The sequence below is a fragment of the Bufo bufo genome, chromosome 2, assembly GCF_905171765.1.
Source record: "Bufo bufo chromosome 2, aBufBuf1.1, whole genome shotgun sequence".
NCBI classification, from domain to species: Eukaryota; Metazoa; Chordata; class Amphibia; order Anura; family Bufonidae; genus Bufo; species Bufo bufo.
The window spans coordinates 373,686,594-373,702,953 of NC_053390.1; positions in this window are offsets into that span (position 1 = coordinate 373,686,594).

Below are 16,360 nucleotides of genomic sequence, written 5' to 3' on the forward strand. Positions count from 1 at the left end.
AACATTCCTAAATTGTTTGGAATAATGTGCTTTAAAACATCAGGTATGATGTATCGATCAGGTAGTGTAAGGGTTACGCCCGCTTCACAGTGACAGACCAAACTATGACAGACCAAACTCCCGTTTAACGCACCGCAAACAACCGCAAACAGTCCATTTGCACAAGGTTATGTACCAAGCTAGCCATGTCCCGTTCCTTGTCCTCACTGACGTCATTGAAGGTCTCTTTCTCCACCCAGCCACGTACAACACCAAGGGTCCCCGAAAGGTGACAACAATCCCCCTGGGACGCCTGCTGTAGTTGGTCTTCCACCTCCTCAAAGCCACCTTCCTCCTCTGACTCCTCTTCTTCAGACTCCTCTCTCTGCGTTGCCGCAGGTCCAGCAATCAACGACGACAAGGCTGCTTCTGGTGGTGATGGTGACCCCAACTTTTCCTCTTCATGCTCATCTACGGCCTGATCCAGCACTTTTCGCAGGGCACGCTCCAGAAAAAACGCATATGGGATGAGGTCGATGATGTTGCCTTAGGTTTGACTGACCAGGTTTGTCACCTCCGCAAAAGGACGCATGAGCCTACAGCCATTGTGCATGAGCGTTCAGTAACGCGGAAAAAAAATACCCAGCTCCGCAGAGGCTGTCCTCTTTTTTTTTTTATTAAAAAAATCTGTTCTTACCAGTTTAATCTCTGTTTTGTCCCCTATCAGGGGCCGGTGTGGTGTATGGAATAGATTTTAGGAACCGGGAGATGGAAAAAGATGGTTGGTCGGTCCTCCTACTTCCAATTTGGGGCACTGCGCGTGCGCCGTGCAATGTACTGTGCTACCCTATATGAGTGGTATGTTAAGTAGTACTATTCCTATCAGTTTAATCCCTGTTACGTCCCCTATCAGGGGCCGGTGTATGGAATACATTTTAGGAACCGGGAGATGGAAAAAGATGCTTGGTTGGTCCTCTTACTTATAATTTGGGGCACTGCGCGTGCGCCGTGCAATGTACTGTGCTACCCGATATGAGTGGTATTTTAAGTAGTACTATTCCTATCAGTTTAATCCCTGTGTCACGGGGTTCCGAAGGTGCACTCGGTCCCCCATCGCCCGCAGACCTGTTGCTTAGCTTTGGGAATGAGGATTTGTGTTTGACCTCATTCCCAGGGCGGCTTTACTAGCTGGGTGGCTCCCTGCTCCTAAGTCTGCCTTGGGCGCCGAGCTGATCACTCGGTGCTCGACTGGTTGGTCTGTCGGTCATGTGACGCTGGCCACGTCACATGACCCTCACTCCCCACTATAAATACAGGCAGCCTGCTGGCTACAGGTTGCCTGTTAATTTCTAGGTTCCTGGCTATTTGTTGGACTGCTGAATACTTACCTGATCCTGTTCCTTGACCATCCTCTTGCCTGATCCTCCTGTACTGCGCATCCGTCCTGGTATTGTGACCTCGGCTCCCACCTGACTACTCTCTTAGGACTCCTCTTGTACTTCTCTGCTCTCCTGGTATTTGACCCCGGCTTCTCCTGACCATTCTTTGCTTAATCCTTTGTACTTTGTAGCTTTCCTGGTATTGACTCGGTCCGTTCACGTCCTGTTGTTTTGTCTGTCTGTCATCCCTGCACTTATTCCAAGTTAGGGATTGCCGTCCAGTTGTCCCCTGTCATTAGGACTCGCGAGGCAAGTAGGCAGGGCCAGGGGTAAGGGTGGAGCGCAGTGGTCACTTCCCTCCCCCCCTGTGTGTGTGTGTGTGTGTACGCGACCGTTACAGATTAACAGGCCAAATAACCACTGTATTATGAATCCTCTGGTGACCCTGACTGACTATGTCTCTAATCTGACGCAGATAGTGCAGGAGTTAGGGGAAAAACTCAGCTCTTTTGAGTTAGGGCAAGGCTCTTCCACTCCTCAGGCCTCCAGTCCGCATTTTGAGCCCCAGATTAAGCTCCCAGAAACCTTTTCTGGAGACCGGAGTTTCTCTCTTTTAAGGAGAGTTGCAAACTTTACTTCCGTTTGCGCCCCGTGTCCTCTGGGCCCGAGAGTCAACGCGTGGGCATTATCATTTCCCGATTACAGGGTGATCCCCAGGACTGGGCGTTCTCTTTATCTGCTGGCGCCAGTTGTTTATATTCTGTGGAGGGGTTCTTTCAGGCCCTAGGTACCCTCTATGATGAACCAGACAGGGCTCTAGTAGCCGAGACGGCTCTAAAGGCACTGGTTCAGGGCAATTTACCAGCGGAGGATTATTGCACCCAATTCAGAAGGTGGTGTGTCCCCTCAGAATGGAACGAACCAGCCCTGAAGAGTCAGTTCAGGTCTGTCTGATAAATTAAAGGATCTTCTGGTCAGTTATCAACTTCCAGAGACCTTAGAGGAGATGATGACCCTTGTTGTCCGACTTGACCGACGGGTTAGAGAGAGACGACAGGAACAACAGTTCTCTTCCCAGATGGTGGTCCAGCCAGAGGCCTATCCCAGAGACAATGCTGAGGTCTCCACCGAGGAACCCATGCAGGTTGGCATGACCCGAGGGAATCTTCGCCGCAGACGTGGAGAATGCTTTTACTGTGGAGATTCTGACCATTGGATCAACCAGTGTCCTAAGAAGGTCCTCTCTGTCAAGTCTCCTAAGGCAAGGCAACCTAAAGACCAGGTACACCCTGAATTTTCTAAATGTAAGCTTTCGGTACCCATTACGATTTCTCTGGGAGTAGATAAATGGCCGGGTAAGGCCTTTATTGATTCTGGCTCAGCGGCTAGCTTTATTGACTCTGAGTATGCTGTAAGATTGGGTATTCCTATGTTTGCCTTACCAACTCCTATCCATGTCATGGCTATAGATGCTACTCCTCTTATTGGTGGTACGGTGAGCTTATGTACCTCGGAGATTTCTCTAACCGTGGGTGTGTGCCACTCAGAGAGATGTTCGCTTCTAGTCCTGGAGAACCTACCTGCTGAGGTGGTACTAGGGTTGCCTTGGCTCCGACTACATAACCCCACTATAGATTGGTCCAATGGGGAGTTGGTGAGATGGGGGCCTAAGTGTGACTCGTGCCTGTCCGTGGTACAGGCTGGGGTCTCAGTAAAGTCTGATACTTTACCCTCTGTTGTTAGAGAATATTCTGATGTATTCTCATCACCAACCCCGGAGGTTCTACCCCCCCATAGACCTTATGATTGTACCATAGAGCTAGTAGAGGGGGCCAAGTTTCCTAAAGGACGAATTTATAATCTTTCTATGCCCGAACGCAAGGCCATGGAAGATTATATTAAGGAGAGCCTTGGTAAAGGGCATATTAGACCTTCTGTCTCTCCTATGGGGGCGGGGTTTTTCTTCGTTAAGAAAAAAGATGGTGGTCTTAGGCCATGTATCGATTACCGGAGATTAAATAAAATCACTGTCCAGAATAGATACTCCCTCCCATTGATTCCGGATTTATTTAACCAGGTCCTGGGGGCAACCTGGTTTTCCAAAATTGACCTGAAAGGGGCATACAATCTAATCCGAATCAAGGAGGGAGACGAATGGAAGACGGCATTCAATACTCCGGTAGGACACTTTGAATATCAGGTGATGCCTTTTGGACTCAGCAATGCCCCAGCTGTGTTCCAAAACTTCATGAATGACATTCTTAGGGAGTTCTTAGGTAAATTTGTTATTGTCTATCTTGACGACATTTTGATATTCTCTCCTGACTTCGAATCCCATGTGTCTCATGTTAGACAAGTATTAGAGGTGTTGAGGGAGAATCAGCTATCCGCTAAACAAGAGAAATGTGTCTTTGGTGTGCAGGAGATTCTGTTTCTAGGGCATGTTCTGACTCCTCACGCCTTCAAGATGGATCCTGGTAAGGTACTAGCAATTAAGGAATGGGTAAGACCTTCATCCTTAAAGGCCTTACAACGGTTCTTAGGTTTCGCCAATTACTATCGTAAATTTATTATGAATTTTTCCGTAATTGCTAAACCATTGACCGACCTTACTAAGAAAGGGGCGGATTTGGAGAATTGGTCTACTGAGGCCATTTCTTCATTTGAAAAATTAAAAAAGGCATTCAGTAGCGCTCCCATTCTGATCCAGCCTGATCAGGAGAAACCTTTTATTGTGGAGGTGGATGCGTCCGAGGACGGCGCAGGAGCAGTCCTTTCACAAGGTCCTGCTAGCCTCACTAATCTGAGACCATGTGCCTTCTTCTCCAGGAAATTCTCTCCCACAGAGAGAAACTACGACATAGGGAATAGGGAGCTGCTGGCCATTAAATGGGCATTTGAGGAGTGGAGGCATTTTCTGGAGGGGGCAAGGCATTGTGTAACTGTTGTCACTGACCATAAAAACCTTATTGTAACGGCACGTTTCCGCAGACAAGGGGTTAAAATCCATTCAGGCGATATGCCCCTTTCTGAGAGACAGGCACAGCTACTGCAGGACACCAACCTCCCGAACTGGATACAAAGTAGCACTCCAAACTGGAACCTCACGAATAGCTGCTAGCAGGCGAACAGGGATCAGCTTACACCTCTGGCAATCGGTCCTCTAACAGCATACAGTGAATCCCCCCAATAACGAGACAAGGCTCCGTGTTGAGGGTCAAACAGTGGTCTGACTGTACTTCACGTACAGCCTCTTTTATTCTTAAACCACAAACATAGTAATGCCCACAGGGGTTTGAAATACAACCAATCAGTAATTTACAACACATACAATGATACAACAGCAACCAATCGTTCACGCCCCCAGAGGACCAGAATGAAGACTGACATAGGACAACATATCCCCACAATGCATCATGGTCTCCTCCCCTCTGTCTGGAGACAACCTGAGGAGCAATCCAATTATCTCTCAGAACAAAGGGAGATCGCCAATACACATGTAGATACAACAGGACAGACATCACCATTTAAACACACAATGGGACAATGGCACAATAGAAACACACCCAGCATTTTCCTCCCAAGCTGACAAGTTACAATTATTATAGATTGTTACAACTTTGTGAGTTTACATTGGCCATACACATAACTTACATTAATTCAAACAGTATAACGTGGGGACAAACCTATCCAAAATTCACTTGAATCGGTTCAGGGGTTTAAAAGTTAGTATATGGCCCATAATCCAGGGGCGAGAGGCCAGCAGCCAGTCCTCTCCAAAACACCGTGGCGAGGTTGGTTTCGCCACACTTATGTTTCTCGAGTCTGCTAAGAGGTTGAATCCCCGTCAAGCCAGATGGGCTCTGTTTTTTACTCGTTTTGATTTTTCCATCACGTTCAGGCCGGGAAGTAAAAATGTGAAGGCGGACGCATTATCTCGGAGCTTCCAGGCTTTTCAACCTACTGAGGTACCACCTGAATCCATCCTACCAGCAAAAATCTTCTTAGCAGCTCTTACCCAGGATATCTCGGCTCGCATTAGGTTGGAACAACATCTGGCACCGGTATCCACCCCAACAGATAAGTTGTTTGTTCCCGTACAATTTCGTCTCCAGCTGTTGGGTGAGTGTCACGATTCTGCCTTTTGTGGACATCCGGGTGTTGAGGGCACTAAGGATCTGGTTTCTAGATCTTATTGGTGGCCCACTCTAACTAGGGATGTCAAGTCCTATGTGTCAGCCTGTGAGGTTTGTGCCAGGTCCAAGACACCTAGGACTCGCCCTGCTGGTAACCTACGACCCCTACCCATTCCCAGTAGACCCTGGTCCCATATCTCGATGGACTTTATAACTGACCTACCGCCGGCAGAGGGTAAGACTGTAGTGTGGGTAGTGGTGGATAGGTTTAGCAAGATGGTCCATTTCATTCCCCTGTCTAAACTCCCGAATGCCAAAACCCTGGCGTCTATTTTTGTGAAAGAAATTGTTCGATTGCATGGTATCCCGGAAAATATTGTTTCTGACAGGGGTGTGCAGTTTGTGTCCAAATTCTGGAGGGCCTTCTGTCAAAAATGTAAAATTTCATTGTCTTTTTCCTCTGCCTACCACCCTGAGAGTAATGGGCAGACTGAACGCCTTAATCAGTCTGTCGAACAATTCTTGAGGTCGTATGTTGCTGATGACCAGAAATTATGGGTGAAATTTCTTCCATTGGCTGAATTTGCTTTGAATAACCGTGTCAATTCTTCCACTGGGGTCTCCCCTTTCTTTTGTAACCATGGTTTTCATCCCCGTTTTCATTCTGGGTCATCCGTCTCCTCCTCTAACCCTGAAGCGGATAAACTCTCCTCCGAACTGTGCACAGTTTGGGCCCGGGTTCAATCGAACCTAGAAAAGGCTCAATGTTCTCAGAAACTCAAGGCCGATAGGAGACGTTCAAGGGGGGTAAACTTTCAGGTTGGGGATAAAGTATGGTTGTCCTCCAAGAATCTATCTCTCAAGGTAACTTCTAAAAAATTTGCTCCTCGTTTTATTGGACCATATAAGATCACGGAAGTGATTAACCCGGTATCTTTTAGGTTGGAGCTGCCCGAGTCATTCCACATTCATAATGTGTTCCATAAATCTCTGCTTAAAAAATATTTTGAACCGGTAGTACCATCAAAAGCCTCGCCACCGCCGGTTCTTGTTAATGATGCTGTCGAGTATGTGGTGTCTAAAATAGTGGATGTCCGGAAGGTGCGTAATTCCTTGCAGTACCTGATTCACTGGAAGGGGTATGGACCTGAAGAGAGATCTTGGGTACCTGCCAGGGAGGTTCATGCTCCTAGACTTGTTCGTAAATTTCATTTAGAACACCCTGAAAAGCCATCGCCTGAAGTCTTGGGTCCGGTGGCCCCTCGTAAAAGGGGGGGTACTGTCACGGGATTCCGAAGGTGCACTCGGTCCCCCATCGCCCGCAGACCTGTTGCTTAGCTTTGGGAATGAGGATCTGTGTTTGACCTCATTCCCAGGGCAGCTTTACTAGCTGGGTGGCTCCCTGCTCCTAAGTCTGCCTTGAGCGCCGAGCTGATCACTCGGTGCTCGACTGGTTGGTCTGTCGGTCATGTGACGCTGGCCACGTCACATGACCCTCACTCCCCACTATAAATACAGGCAGCCTGCTGGCTACAGGTTGCCTGTTAATTTCTAGGTTCCTGGCTATTTGTTGGACTGCTGAATACTTACCTGATCCTGTTCCTTGACCATCCTCTTGCCTGATCCTCCTGTACTGCGCATCCGTCCTGGTATTGTGACCTCGGCTCCCACCTGACTACTCTCTTAGGACTCTTCTTGTACTTCTCTGCTCTCCTGGTATTTGACCCCGGCTTCTCCTGACCATTCTTTGCTTAATCCTTTGTACTTTGTAGCTTTCCTGGTATTGACTCGGTCCGTTCACGTCCTGTTGTTTTGTCTGTCTGTCATCCCTGCACTTATTCCAAGTTAGGGATTGCCATCCAGTTGTCCCCTGTCATTAGGACTCGCGAGGCAAGTAGGCAGGGCCAGGGGTAAGGGTGGAGCGCAGTGGTCACTTCCCTCCCCCCCTGTGTGTGTGTGTGTACGCGACCGTTACACCCTGTTACGTCCCCTATCAGGGGACGTGTATGGAATAGATTTGAGGAACCGGGAGATGGAAAAAGATGCTTGGTTGGTCCTCTTACTTCCAATTTGGGGCACTGCGCGTGCGCCGTGCAATGTACTGTGCCACCCTATATGAGTGGTATGTTAAGTAGTACTATTCCTATCAGTTTAATCCCTGTTACGTCCCCTATCAGGGGCTGGTGTATGGAATAGATTTTAGGAACCGGGAGATGGAAAAAGATGCTTGGTTGGTCCTCTTACTTCCAATTTGGGGCACTGCGCGTGCGCCGTGCAATGTACTGTGCCACCCTATATGAGTGGTATGTTAAGTAGTACTATTCCTATCAGTTTAATCCCTGTTACGTCCCCTATCAGGGGACGTGTATCGAATAGAGTTTAGACAACCGCAAAGAGTTGTCAATAGTTGACACACTCATGACATAAATTTTATTCCTCTATGCGTCAATCTTGGTGTAGTGATGACTGTGCTCGTGCGCACGTTTGGGAGATTGCAGGCGATGGCGGTTTTTCAAAGCCTATGGTAGCTGTAGCAGCGCCCGGAAAAATTGATGTTTTCCAGGCAGAAAGTGCACTAAAACATTGCGGCTTGAACCCTAGTTGGTGCGGAGAAGTCACGCAAGTCATCCGGCATGCAGAGATTAAATACAGCAGCGTGTGGACCATTTTTAGCCCAAGGCATCTCATCAGGCCTTTTTTAGTCAAATGTATCCCCCACTGTCAGTCCCTTCGGGATCCATGCCTCATTCATCTTAATAAAGGTGAGGTAATCTAGACTTTTTTGACCTAGGCGACTTCTCTTCTCAGTGACAATACCTCCTGCTGCGCTGAAGGTCCTTTCTGACAGGACACTTGAAGCGGGGCAGGCCAGAAGTTCTATCGCATATTGGGATAGCTCAGGCCACAGGTCAAGCCTGCACACCCAGTAGTCAAGGGGTTCATCGCTCCTCAGAGTGTCGATATCTGCAGTTAAGGCGAGGTAGTCTGCTACCTGTGGACCCCGAAGGGCTGTGGCGATGCGTAGGACTTAAAAAGCTCTGTATGTCCTCCATCAACAACACGTCTGTAAAGCGTTCTGTCCTTGCCGGTGTGGTTGTGGTAGGAGGAGGATTACTTTCACTTCTTCCCCTGTTAGATTCCCGTTGTGCTGTGACATTACCCTTATACGCTGTGTAAAGCATACTTTTTAACTTGTTTTGGAACTGCTGCATCCTTTCTGACTTCCGGTAATTCGGTAACATTTCAGCCACTTTCTGCTTATACCGGGGTTCTAGTAGCGTGGCCACCCAGTACAGGTCGTTCTCCTTCAGCCTTTTTATACGAGGGTCCCTCAACAGGCATGACAGCATGAAAGACCCCATTTGCACAAGGTTGGATGCCGAGCTACTCATGTCCTGTTCCTCGTCCTCACTGATCTCATTGAAGGTCTTTTCTTCCCCCCAGCCACGTACAACACCACGGGTACCAGATAGGTGACAGCGAGCACCCTGGGATGCCTGCTGTGGTTGGTCTACCTCCTCCTCAAAGCCACATTCCTCCTCTGACTCCTCTTCCTCAGACTCCTCTTCCAGCGTTGCCGCAGGTCCAGCAAGCGATGATTATAAGGCGGTTTCTGGTGGTGATGGTGACCACAACTCTTCCTCTTCCTCTTCATGCTCATCTACGGCCTGATCCAGCACTCTTCGCAGGGCACGCTCCAGGAAGAAAACAAATGGGAAGATGTCGCTAATGGTGCCTTCGGTGCGACTGACTAGGTTTGTCACCTCCTCAAAAGGACGCATGAGCCTACAGGCATTGCGCATGAGTGTCCAGTAACGTGGCAAAAAAATACTCAGCTCCGCAGAGGCTGTCCTAGCACCCCGGTCATACAAATACTCGTTGACGGCTTTTTCTTGTTGGAGCAGGCAGTCGAACATTAGGAGTGTTGAATTCCAACGTGTCAGACTGTCGCAAATCAAGCGCCTCACTGGCATGTTGTTTCGCCGCTGAATATCGGAAAAGTGCGCCATGGCCGTGTAGGAACGCCTGAAATGGCCACACACCTTCCTGGCCTGCTTGAGGACATCCTGTAAGCCTGGGTACTTATGCACAAAGCGTTGTACGATCAGATTCAACACATGTGCCATGCAAATTCAATGCCGCCAACAAATTGCTTCCGTTGTCACACACCACTTTGCCGATCTCCAGTTGGTGCGGAGTCAGCCACTGATCCACCTGTGTGTTCAGGGCGGACAGGTGTGACTCTCTGCTTTCAGGCAAGTCAACCCCAAGACGGCGTGACACTGTCGTATCCGGGATGTGGAATAGCCCCTGGGGAGCTGGGGGGGGTGCAGTTGATTTGGAGCAAGATGCAGCAGCAGAAGGACTCAGCCGAGGAGGTTAGCGAAGAGGATGGAGTAGGAGGAGTAGAGGAGGTGGCAGCAGGCCTGCCTGCAAGTCATTCCATGCTTGGCAGCCGTCAGCAGGTTTACCCAATGCGCAGTGTACGTGATATACCTGCACTGACCGTGCTTTGCAGACCAGGTATCAGTGGTCAGATGGACCCTTGCCCCAAGACTATGTGCCAGACATGCCATGACTTCCTTTTCCACAATAGAGTACAGGTTGGGGATTGCCTTTGGTGAAAAGAAAATTCGGCCGGGTACCTTCCACTGCGGTGTCCCAATAGCTAAAAATTTTTTGAATGCCTCAGACGCCACCAATTTGTATGGTAAAAGCTGGCGGGCTAAGAGTTCCGACAAGCCAGCTTTCAGACGCTGGGCAAGGGGGTGACTCTGTGACATTGGCTTCTTACGCTCAAACATTTCCTTGACAGACACCTGACTGTGGGCAGATGAGCAGGAACTGCTGAAGGTGAGAGGCGGAGTGACGGATGGTTGAGAGGGGGCGAGGACAGCAGTGGTTGACGTGGCTGAAGATGCTGGACCAGGAGGAGGATGGTGGCTTTGAGTTTGTGTGCTGCTTGTACTCCATCATGTGTTGACCCCATAGGCGTTTGTGATGTGAGATCATGTGCCTTCGCAAAGCAGTTGTACCTAGGTGGGTGTTGGACTTCCCACGACTCAGTTTCTTTTGGCACAGGTTGCAAATGGCATCGCTGTTATCAGAGGCAGACACACAAAAAAAATGCCACACTGTTGAGCTTTGCAATGACGGCATTCTGGTGGTGGCAACAGCATGCGTTGATTGGCGTGCTGTCTGGCTGACCCCGGGTGCCGATACATGCTGTCTGACTGTGCTACTAGCTCTTTGCGATGACCTCCCCCTGCTTCCAACTCGTCTCCTCCTTCTCTGTCTCCCCTTCTGAACTTTCCCCCTCTTCTTCTTCTCTTCGAGCAGGCACCCACGTGGCATCCAAGGACACATCATCAACCACTTCACTTGTATCTGACACCTCAGCAAAGGAAGCAGCAGCGGGTACAACATCATCATCATCACACCGTACGTCCATGTGTGTAATGCTGCCTGACTGAGACATATCCCTGTTATCTACATCCTCTGGCAATAATGGTTGCGCATCACTCATTTCTTCCAACTGATGTGTAAATTACTCCTCTGACAAATCAAGTGAAGCAGCTGTGGTGCTAGTGTTGGTGGTGGCGGCAGGCGGGCGGGCGAGTGGTAAATTGAGAGGTGCCCGAAGCTGAGCTGGAGGAGGATGGTGCGTCAAGGTTCCGAGCGGAAGCTGTAGAAGATTGGGTGTCCTGTGTTAGCCAGTCTACCATGTCCTCAGAACTTTTCGAGTTCAGGGTACGTGGCCTCTGAACACTGGGCATTATTCTAGGGCCAAAGGAAATCACAGCACTACGACCACGACGGCCCCTGCGGGGTAGCCTGCCTCTGCCTGTCATTTTTTTTAGATTAGTGGTACTATGCGTGCAAGCTACTGTGACACCAGATATGAGTGGTGGGCACTGGCAGTAGTGGGGACAGTACACGATGTGGGCCTGACACACACGCTGGCAGGCAACTGCAATTATATTACAGTGAATTTTTTTTTTACTGTTTTAAATGCAAGCTACTGTGACACCAGATATGAGTAGTGGGCACTGGCAGTAGTGGGCACAGTACACGCTGTGGGCCTGACACACACGCTGGCAGGCAACTGCAATTATATTACAGAGAAAAAAATGTTTTACTGTTTTAAATGCAAGCTACTGTGACACCAGATATGAGTGGTGGGCACTGGCAGTAGTGGGCACAGTACACGCTGTGGGCCTGACACACACGCTGGCAGGCAAATGCAATTATATTACAGTAAAAAAATTGTTTTTGTCACGAGTTGGAGGTCCCAGGAGAGACCGCCGTGTCGTCAAGCAATAAACAAACAGAAATCAGGTACAGACACACAAGAGTTTATTGCACAAACAAAAACCAGGGAAGGCAGCACAGACAAAACAAGAGCTCTATGTACCATCAGCACAGTGGGAGAAAACCCCTACTGCGCCTCTGTCTAGTAATACTCCAGAGGGGCGTGACTAAGCAACTCCTGGTATTCACTAGAGCCCTAGATGGTAGGGTTAGACTTTGCCGCAGGAAGTTGCCAGGGTCCACTCTGGAGCGTGAACTAGACAGTGACAGCAGGAATGAATGGACAACAGGTACCAGAAGGTACCGACGGCACATAGGCAAACATAACAGACAGGCAAATACAAAACAGGGCAACTAATAACACAAGCAGAAATACATAGCAAGGAAACAGGAGTGACAATGAGCAGAGAAGGACTTGCTCCACCAGTGGTATACTGCGTGGCCTTGCGCATAGCACTCTGCAGCTAGGGGCTTGCTAAACCAAGACATATGAATACACACAAAGTAACTAAAACATAACTGGCAGAACAGATAACAGAAAGACAGGAAAGAGGACGGGAATGAACAAGTAGGGAAACCCACAGAGCACAGACAGACAGACACGGATCCCATGGGTCAGCAGCATGGGAGAGAGAGAGTACAAACCAGGAGCAGGACAAGCCAACACACACCAGGAAAGCTGACACAGAACTGAGGAAACCTCAGCCTTATATACAGGTTCCATGAGTGCAGCAGAGAGACCACACCCATGGAGCAGACAGAGGATTAACTCCTAATAGGCACACGGGGGAGTTAACCACCTCAGCCCCCAGTGCTTAAACACCCTGAAAGACCAGGCCACTTTTTACACTTCTGACCTACACTACTTTCACCGTTTATTGCTCGGTCATGCAACTTACCACCCAAATGAATTTTACCTCCTTTTCTTCTCACTAATAGAGCTTTCATTTGGTGGTATTTCATTGCTGCTGACATTTTTACTTTTTTTGTTATTAATCGAAATTTAAAGATTTTTTTGCAAAAAAATGACATTTTTCACTTTCAGTTGTAAAATTTTGCAAAAAAAACGACATCCATATATAAATTTTGCTCTAAATTTATTGTTATACATGTCTTTGATAAAAAAAAAATGTTTGGGCAAAAAAAAAATGCTTTGGGTAAAAGTTATAGCGTTTACAAACTATGGTACAAAAATGTGAATTTCCGCTTTTTGAAGCAGCTCTGACTTTCTGAGCACCTGCCATGTTTCCTGAGGTTCTACAATGGCCAAACAGTACAAACACCCCACAAATGACCCCATTTCGGAAAGTACACACCCTAAGGTATTCGCTGATGGGCATAGTGAGTTCATAGAACTTTTTATTTTTTGTCACAAGTTAGCGGAAAATGATGATTTTTTATTTTTTTTTTCTTACAAAGTCTCATATTCCACTAACTTGTGACAAAAAATAAAAACTTCTATGAACTCACTATGCCCATCACGAAATACCTTGGGGTCTCTTCTTTCCAAAATGGGGTCACTTGTGGGGTAGTTATACTGCCCTGGCATTCTAGGGGCCCAAATGTGTGGTAAGGAGTTTGAAATCAAATTCTGTAAAAAATGACCTGTGAAATCCGAAAGGTGCTCTTTGGAATATGGGCCCCTTTGCCCACCTAGGCTGCAAAAAAGTGTCACACATCTGGTATCTCTGTATTCAGGAGAAGTTGAGGAATGTGTTTTGGGGTGTCATTTTACATATACCCATGCTGGGTGAGATAAATATCTTGGTCAAATGCCAACTTTGTATAAAAAAATTGGAAAAGTTGTGTTTTGCCAAGATATTTCTCTCACCCAGCATGGGTATATGTAAAATGACACCCCAAAACACATTCCCCAACTTCTCCTGAGTACGGAGATACCAGATGTGTGACACTTTTTTGCAGCCTAGGTGGGCAAAGGGGCCCACATTCCAAAGAGCACCTTTCGGATTTCACCGGTCATTTTTTACAGAATTTGATTTCAAACTCCTTACCACACATTTGGGCCCCTAGAATGCCAGGGCAGTATAACTACCCCACAAGTGACCCCATTTTGGAAAGAAGAGACCCCAAGGTATTCGCTGATGGGCATAGTGACTTCATGGAAGTTTTTATTTTTTGTCACAAGTTAGTGGAATATGAGACTTTGTATGAAAAAAAAAAAAAAAAAATCAGCATTTTCCACTAACTTGTGACAAAAAATAAAAAATTATAGGAACTCGCCATGCCCCTCACGGAATACCTTGGGGTGTCTTCTTTCCAAAATGGGGTCACTTGTGGGGTAGTTATACTGCCCTGGCATTTTCCAGGGGCCCTAATGTGTGGTAAGTAGGTAAATGACCTGTGAAATCCTAAAGGTGCTCTTTGGAATATGGACCCCTTTGCCCACCTAGGCTGCAAAAAAGTGTCACACATGTGGTATCGCCGTTTTCAGAAGAAGTTGGGGAATGTGTTTTGGGGTGTCATTTTACATATACCCTTGCTGGGTGAGAGAAATATCTTGGCAAAAGACAACTTTTCCCATTTTTTTTATACAAAGTTGGCATTTGACCAAGATATTTCTCTCACCCAGCATGGGTATATGTAAAATGACACCCCAAAACACATTCCCCAACTTCTCCTGAGTACGGCGATACCAGATGTGTGACACTGTTTTGCAGCCTAGATGCGCAAAGGTGCCCAAATTCCTTTTAGGAGGGCATTTTTAGACATTTGGATACCAGACTTCTTCTCACGCTTTGGGGCCCCTAGAATGCCAGGGCAGTATAAATACCCCACATGTGACCCCATTTTGGAAAGAAGACACCCCAAGGTATTCAATGAGGGGCATGGCGAGTTCATAGAATTTTTTTTTTTTTGGCACAAGTTAGCGGAAATTGATATTTTTAATTTTCTTCTCACAAAGTCTCCCGTTCCGCTAACTTGGGACAAAAATTTCAATCTTTCATGGACTCAATATGCCCCTCATGGAATACCTGGGGGTGTGGGGGTGTCTTCTTTCCGAAATGGGGTCACATGTGGGGTATTTATACTGCCCTGGCATTCTAGGGGCCCTAAAGCGTGAGAAGAAGTCTGGAATATAAATGTCTAAAAAAATTTACGCATTTGGATTCCGTGAGGGGTATGGTGAGTTCATGTGAGATTTTATTTTTTGACACAAGTTAGTGGAATATGAGACTTTGTAAGAAAAAAAAAAAATAATTCCGCTAACTTGGGCCAAAAAAATGTCTGAATGGAGCCTTACAGAGGGTGATCAATGACAGGGGGGTGATCAATGACAGGGGGAGTGATCAATGACAGGGGGGTGATCAATGACAGGGGGGTGATCAGGGAGTCTATATGGGGTGATCACCACAGTCATTGATCACCCCCCCTGGAAGGCTCCAGGGAGACGCCTGTATGTGTTTTGCGGATCCGATCCATCTATCAGTGGATCCGTAAAAATCATGCGGACATCTGAATGGAGCTTTACAGGGGGTTGATCAATGACAGGGGTGTAATCAATGACAGGGGGGTGATCAGGGAGTCTATATGGGGTGATAACCACAGTCATTGATCACGCCCCTGTAAGGCTTCATTCAGACGTCCGTATGCGTTTGGCGGATCCGATCCATCTATCAGTGGATCCGTAAAAATCATGCAAACATCTGAATGGAGCTTAACAGGGGGTTGATCAATGACAGGGGTGTTAATCAATGACAGGGGGGTGATCAGGGAGTCTATATGGGGTGATAACCACAGTCATTGATCACGCCCCTGTAAGGCTTCATTCAGACGTCCGTATGCGTTTTGCGGATCCGATCCATCTATCAGTGGATCCGTAAAAATCATGCGGACATCTGAATGGAGCTTTACAGGGGGTTGATCAATGACAGGGGTGTAATCAATGACAGGGGGGTGATCAGGGAATCTATATAGGTTGATAACCACAGTCATTGATCACGCCCTGTAAGGCTTCATTCAGACGTCCGTATGCGTTTTGCGGATCCGATCCATCTATCAGTGCATCCGTAAAAATCATGCGGACATCTGAATGGAGCTTTACAGGGGGGTAATCAATGACAGGGGGGTGATCAGGGAGTCTATATGGGGTGATAACCACAGTCATTGATCATGCCCCTGTAAGGCTTCATTCAGACGTCCGGATGCGTTTTGCGGATCCGATCCATCTATCAGTGCATCCGTAAAAATCATGCGGACATCTGAATGGAGCTTTACAGGGGGGTAATCAATGACAGGGGGGTGATCAGGGAGTCTATATGGGGTGATAACCACAGTCATTGATCATGCCCCTGTAAGGCTTCATTCAGACGTCCGGATGCGTTTTGCGGATCCGATCCATCTATCAGTGCATCCGTAAAAATCATGCGGACATCTGAATGGAGCTTTACAGGGGGTTGATCAATGACAGGGGTGTAATCAATGACAGGGGGGTGATCAGGGAGTCTATATGGGGTGATAACCACAGTCATTGATCATGCCCCTGTAAGGCTTCATTCAGACGTCCGTATGCGTTTTGCGGATCCGATCCATCTA